Below are 7,798 nucleotides of genomic sequence, written 5' to 3' on the forward strand. Positions count from 1 at the left end.
AAATATTACCATGCATCTGTTCCTTTCTACAGTTTCTCTCACTATTTGTGTGTGTGTGTGTGTGTTCTTACCTAGTTGTTCTTACCTAATTGTATCTTTACAGGAATGAGTCAAGCTCGTACTGTCCCATGTCTTAAACCATATTTATCGTACATATCCATAAATTTGTGAATTGTTTTGGCACACACCGTTTCATTCGGTAGTGCATTCCACTAATCAATTGCTCTATTTGGGAAACTAAATTTCCTTACGTCTTTATCACCTCTGTTATTATGCAGTGTTTTGCAGTGTCCTCTTGCTGATGCTTCCCAATACGTTAAGTAATCATTTGTCTATTTTCTTCTTCCCTGATATGCATTTACATAGCATAATCATGTCACCCCTTTTCCTTCTCTCCTCTAGTGTTGGTAGATTCAGTTTATCTAGTCTTTCTTCGTAGCTTAGATCTCTTAAGCTTGGTACCCATCTTGTAGCGGCCCTTTGAACTTTTTCAATCTTGTCTATGTGTTTCTTGAGATGAGGACTCCAGACTACTGATGCATACTCCAGGGTTGGTCTGATGAATAATGTTATTATCTTTCTTAGCATGTCTTCATTTATGTATGTGAATGTTATTCTCATTTTTGCAAGCAGTGTATACTGTACATGTTCCATACCTTCTCACTGATGTGGTCAGCCAGAGATAGTCTGTTACTGATAATCACATGTAGGTCCTTCTCTCTTTCTGATGTGTGTAGGGTTTTATTTCCTAACTTATAATCCCAATCAGGTCTTTTTCCATTTTTACCAAACTTGATTACATGAAACTTGTCCACATTGAATTCCATTTGCCGTGTATTACTCCATTCATGAAGTTTATTTAATTCTTGTAGCTCTTTACAAGAGTCTGTGTTAGTAATTCTCTTTTGTATTTTTGCATCATCTGCAAACATATTTAGATAGCTTTCATTTCCAGTGTTACTGTCTATATCATTTATATACACTAAAAACATGATTGGTGCCAGCACTGAGCCCTGTGGAACTCCGCTAGTCACTTCTCTCCATGATGAGTAATATCCCCTTAGTACTGTTCTCATTTCTCTTTTTTATGAGAAAATCTTGCATCCAACAATACAGTTTGCCTCGAATTCCTCCTTGATGGTACAGTTTCCATGAAAGTCTTTGGTGTGGTGCTGTGTCAGATGCTTTCTTGAAATCTAAATAGATACTGTCCACCCATCCTTCTCTTTCCTGTAATGTGTCTGTTACTCTATCATAGTAGCTCAACAGATTAGTAACACATGATTTTCCTTTTCTGAAACCAAACTGTCTTTCTGTTATCATATTGTGTTCTTCTAGATGATTTACCCAAGCCTTTCTTATACTGTAAGCTTTTCTAATACCTTGCTTACAACACTGGTTAGTGATACTGGTCGGTAGTTGAGTGGATTTTGTCTATTCCCTTTCTTGAATAAGGAACAATGGTTGCTTTCTTCCAAATATCAGGTAGTTTACCTTGTCTCAAGGATTTCTTGAAAATTGAAGATAATGGTTTACTAAACTCCTTTGCACATTCATGTAGTGCCCAAATGAAATTTCATCAGGACCATTTGCTATTCCTTTGTCTAATTTACTTAACTCCTCCTGTATTACTTTTTCTGATATTTGTATATCTGGTAGTATATGTGGGCATGTATGTTCCACATAGTCCCTCTCAAAATTTTTTTCTTCAGTAGAAAATGATTGAAAATTCTTGTTTAGTGCTTCACAAATATCCTTCTCTTGTGTATAGGTGATTCCCTCGTCCGTAATGGATTATATTTTATCCTTTACTTTGGTTTTGCTTCTGATGTAGCTGTAAAATAGCTTCAGTTGATCACTACTTTTATTTATGATATCCCCCTCAAACTGTTTTTGGGCTTCCCTCCTTATTCTTGTATAATCGTTTCGTGCCTGTTTATAGTGGTTATATGCCCTTTCACTATTGTGTCTTCTGTATCTATTCCACAACAAATCTCTTTTTATCTTTTGATTTTTTACGTTCTATATTGAACAATTTTTTTATTTTATTTTCCACGTACTGTGGGATGTACTTCTGGACTTCTATTTCATAAAGTTCACAGAATTTTTTATATACTGAATAGCATTTAAATCTTGTCCTCTAAGCTCCTTTTCCCAATCAATTTCTAAGAAGTACTTCTTTAGGTCATGATAGTTTCCCCTTTTATAGTTTTGGCTCTTTGTAACTTTCATTGCTGTTAACTATGTCATATGCAATCCTGAAGTTGCAATTTAATACTGCATGGTCACTTTTGCCAAATGGAGGGTGATATACTAAATTGTCAATATCGTTTTCTTCCCTAGTAAATTTAAGATTTAGCATTGAGGGTACATCAAGTCCTCTTTTTCTGGTGCTTTCCCTTACATGTTGCGTTAGGAAAAACTCCTGCACGAGATCCAGGAGCTTTTGGTCCCAACAGCTTTCTTGGCTTATTATATCTAGAATATTCCAATTTACATTTGCATTCAAATCTCCAGTTAGTATAATTCTCTCCAATTTCTCTTCCATTCTATGTAGTAATGTTCTTAAACTTTGAATTGTACTCCCCACCAGGTCCTCATATTCGCCTCTATCCTATGTGTTTGATCTGGGTGGCATGTACAAATTAGCTATAATTACTTTCCCTTCAGATGTATTGATCTCTACTGCAATCAGTTTTACTTCTGAGGGTATATCTAGTTCTATTTCTTTGACTTTTAGATTTTTCTTAGTTAATATTATAATTCCTCCTCCTTTTTTTAAGTTCCTATCTCTTCTCCATATATTGTATTCCTCTAAGTTTAGGATGTCATTTGATATCCTTGGTGTTAATTTTGTTTCAGTTAGGCATATTATATGTGGTTCATTTTCTCTGATATAATCATTCATCTCTAATAATTTAGATACCATTCCATCCACATTTGAGTACATCAAATTAATCATCTTGTTTATATACTTATCATGACTTGGCTCTACTACCTTCCTCCTTTTTGTTCTCCCCTGTTTATGTACCATTTTCGTACCTGCAATCCAATTCTATCTATCTAACTATAGCCCGACGCCCTAATCCTGCAAAGGGTGGCTGCGGACAAAATGCCTCCAAGTCGCTCTGTCACCCACCATTTGACTACCCTCCCCCCAAATCACCCCCCCCCTCCCTCATATACCTCTCCATCCTTCCACCTCATCCTCGTTCTGCCCCTCCCTCTCCCTCCCTTCACCTCACCTACATACACCCTCTTAGTCAGTCTTTCATTCTTCATTCTCTCCACATGTACAAACCACCCCAGTGTATTTCTCCTAATCTTCTCAACCACGTCCACATCCACCCCACAATGTTCCTTCACTTCTTCATTCGTCAACCTGTCCCTCCATGTCACTCCACATGCTCCTCTCAAGTAACTCATTTCCACTGCTCTCACTCTTGACTGTTCCCCTCTTGCAAGGTCCATGCCTCGCTTCCATACGTCAGGGTAGGGATCACAGTACTATCATGCAGGGACTTCTTAATTTCCATACTCACCTCCCTATTTCTCATCACTGCTTTCAGTGAACCAACAACCTTCCTTCCCTGCTGTACCCTTTCACGCACTTCATCCCCCAAAGTTCCATCCTTACTCATCACACTACCCAAGTACTTGAATGCACTCACATTCTCCATATCCTCACCATCCAACCTCACTGCACACTCTGTGACATCATTCCTCTCATACACCATAACTTTACTTTTGTTTAAATTACCTTTCAGATTCCTCCTCCTACACACTGTCCCAAATTCATTCACCAAACCTTGCAACTCCCATTCATCTTCACTCAACAATACTGTATCATCAGCAAACAGCAACACCAGAATCTTCCAAATCTCACCCTCATTCATTAGAACCACCCCCACATCCACTGCCATACCCTGCACCTCCTTTACAACCCCATCCATGTATATATTAAACAACCATGGAGACATCACACAACCCTGTTTCAGTCCCACATTGAGATCAAAGAACTCACTTAGCTCACCATCCACTTGCACCGTAGCCCTAGCTCCTTCGTACATACTCTTCACAGCATTCAACAATTTCCCATCCACTCCATATATTCTTAATACCTTCCACATACCTTGCCTATCTTTTCTGTCATAAGCTTTCTCTAAGTCCATGAAGATAGCATACACTTTCTTTCCCTTCTCTAGATACTTCTCCACTAAACATCTTAGAACAAATATCTGATCTACACACCCTTTTCCCTTCCTAAATCCCCCTTGTTCTTCTCCAACTAGCTCCTCTGTCATATGCCTAACCCTGTCAATGAGTATTCTACCATATATTTTACCAGTCACACTTAAAGGGCAAATACCCCTATGGTTTTCACATACTTCTCTCTCCCCTTTTCCTTTGTACAGAGGAACAATTATACCTAATTTCCAGTCCTCTGGAACCCTTCCCTTTTCCCAAGCCAATCTACACAACTTCCATATCCACTCCACAACAATCTCACCTCCATACCTCAGCATTTCACCACACACTCCATCAATTCCTGGGGCCTTTCCCAACTTAATATTCTTCATTGCTTCCACTACTTCTGCCCTGCTGATCTCTTCCTCCCTCCTCTCATCTCTTTTTCTCCCAGCCATTCCCCAACCACTTATACTCGCACTGCTGTCACTCTCTACATTCAACAAATCCTCAAAGTGCTCCTTCCATCTCTTCAATTTCTCTCTCTTTCCCACCAACAATTTATTATTCCTATCTTTCACTCCCCTACTATTTCCCCTTTCACACTGCCTTACTTTCTTTACCTCCTTCCAAAACAATTTCTTACTTTCCCTCCATTTCACACACAGATTCCTCACAAACTCTTCATCCACTTTCTTGTTACTCTTCTTCACCAGTCTCGTCACCTCCCTTCTCCTACTCACATATACCCCTCTCTTCTCTCTCTCATCTTCTCCCCTACCTCTACTCGCTAACCATTCACTAAATGCCTTCTTCTTTTGTTCCACAGCTCATTTCACCTCATCATTCCACCATGCTGTCCCTTGCACACCCTTGCATCTCCTCCTCACTCCACAAACCACCTCACACGCTGCACCTATCTCTTCCACCCCTTCCATCTGCTCCAGCTCATACCTTCCCAATCTTTCTTCCACTATGCTCTTATACTCTGCCATTTTCTCACTATCTTGCAAATTCTCCACTCTTCTCACAGGAGCTGTTTCCTCCTGTCTTCCCCTACGTCTCCTCAACCGTTTTCTTTGCAGTTTTACCTTGGCCATCACTAAGTGATGGTCCGGGACTCCATTCCCCCACCCTCTCCACACTCTTGCATCCAACACTTGTCTTCTCATTTGCTTATCCACACACACAGTCTATCATTGCCTTTCGTTCAACAAGTTCACCATCCATCCTCCTCATCCAATCCAATTACTTTGTAAAAAAATGTATTCTTCTCCTCCTCTGATCTTCCCTCATTTTTTGTTTTCGCTTCCTTCCTCTTCTCTTTCAGTAATTCCAGTTCCTCTTGTGTTAGGCATCTTTTTATCCATACATTTTTGAACTCCTCATTTTCCATAAGATTCTTTGCATTTTTTAGTATCTCCTCCACAGTGTTTACACTCTGGAAGGTTACCTTTAGGGGTCTTGACTTGTTGTCTCGTATTTCTCTAACCTTTTGTGTTCCTCTATGTATTTACTACATATTTCCTCTGATACGTCTTTCAATATGCTCATTACATTTGCCATCTCCTTTTTGTCTCTTGAGATCTTGTTTCTTGCTTCTTCCTCTTCTACACCAGTGATTACTATAGATTTGTTGATATCTGCTGAATCTGTGACTAATTTAGGATTGTTTTGGATTATTCTTTTCACTTCCTTTTTGATGCTTTTTTCCTCCACCCTTGTTTCTAAGTCTTTCTTTACTTTCACCATTTCAGCATATGTGGTTTCCTCATCATTTTTGTAGCTTTGCACAGCTTCATTCACCTGTGTTATCTTCTCAATATCACTGCTCTGATCTATCAAACTGCTTACTTGCCTAATTGTCTCTGTATCATTTTTGAACTCTTCCATAATACTCTCGTGGTTTACTACTGTACTTGCCATTTCACTAATTTTTCTCCTAAGTGAACCCAATTCTACTGTCAGCTTATCTATGCTTGTGTCTTTCTTGTTGACTTCCTTTCCTAATTTTTCTAGTTCTTCCTCTTGGAAGTGCATCTGTTCCTTAATTTCATCAATCTCATTCTGAAAAGCCATCTCGAGTCTGTGTACTCATTCCACCAGTTTATTGTGAGTCTCCATTTCAACCAGTTCTTGGTAGAAATCATCATCCTGCTTTCTACCTTTATCCCTTTTCTTCTCCAAATTTGCTTTACTAAAGTATGTGGTCATTATGCAGTACTAAAAACACATATAGTACTGTACTTACATTCCCTGGTGCAGTCGTAGACTAAACAAACGATCAGCTGATTTAGCGCATTCTTGCATTACTTTGTTTTCTTTACTGTTTGAACAAGTCTTACTTAAAACTTCTTTTTTTTTTATATTAGAACACCATTTAGTCTAACCTGGTACAGAGCTTGACTCATATAAAGATACTAATTTAGGTAATGCCACTAGCCAAGTTGGTCAGGTATGGAGTGGTGGCAACGTGCATCTGCTCCCCTCGGTGACTGGTGTGCGAGTGTGGGTGTGCATGTGTGTGTTTGGTCTGGCAAAAACCCATTTTTGTAAATGCACTTAAAATTTAATTTTGATTACTTACAAAAAAAAAAAAAAAAAAAAAAAAAAAAAAAAAAAGTCAACATTACCTTTATTTTTGCTTAACCATACACAAGAACAGCTATAATATGAATCATTATATATTGTATACAGTTCAAGAAAGTGAACAGACCTCTAATGACTATAACCTACTGTATTACAGTACTGTACTATGTTTCCAAAATGTACAGGAAATTAATGGATTTTATACACTGTTATTAAAATCCAGTACTGCATCGTCACCCATTACAAGTTAACCATAAGAAAAGGCAAAGCTGAATGAGAAGTCAGTCACTTACAGGGCTCTTTGTAAAATCCTGTTAAGGTTTTTTACTTTACATATGTTTACAGTACTGCACAGTAAAAGAAAAGTTAAGTAAGACAGTACTGCAAGCCCTTGAAAAATGCAATGTGCAGCATCATGCTTTTGAACAACACATTCAAATCCTTGCACTCGCTCTAGCCAGAAGCATAGGACAGGAAAACTGTCATTACCTAACTTGAGCCAGTATTACCCAATGCTTCTGCTCAGCTCTGCAGACAATGGAAGAAGGCCTAATGTTTTACCAACATTTCTAACTCTGAACTTCTCATTTTCTATGTTTTTCATACCGAGTACTCAGTAATGCTTAATTATGATGCAGCATGACCTTAACACAATGCAAACCAATACAAAGCAAGTCATATGAAGTGAAAAGTGAAGAGCTTGATCATTTGGATCATGGCTTATGTGTGGATTGGCTTGAGATTATAAAGTGACTGTCACTCATTAGAATCACTGTTGTAAGAAGTGCCATGAGAATTTTCATCTTGCACCAAGGACTGACGCAATCCATGCAAACTATTGCATTAAGACTTAGGACTTTCGTCTTAGTTAAAACTTGAGAAAGTTGTTGTGATAATGTATTGACTCTGAACTTAACACTTACTAGAGACAGCCAATGCTTGTACATCAGGGTCACTAGAAATATGAGACTCATTGCACTATAAAGATTCTATGCATACAAGGGTTGATTTACTTTCTATA

The sequence above is a fragment of the Coenobita brevimanus genome, chromosome 101 (genome assembly GCF_032717465.1).
Source record: "Coenobita brevimanus isolate Jiangsu-jjx chromosome 101, ASM3271746v2, whole genome shotgun sequence".
NCBI lineage: Eukaryota > Metazoa > Arthropoda > Malacostraca > Decapoda > Coenobitidae > Coenobita > Coenobita brevimanus.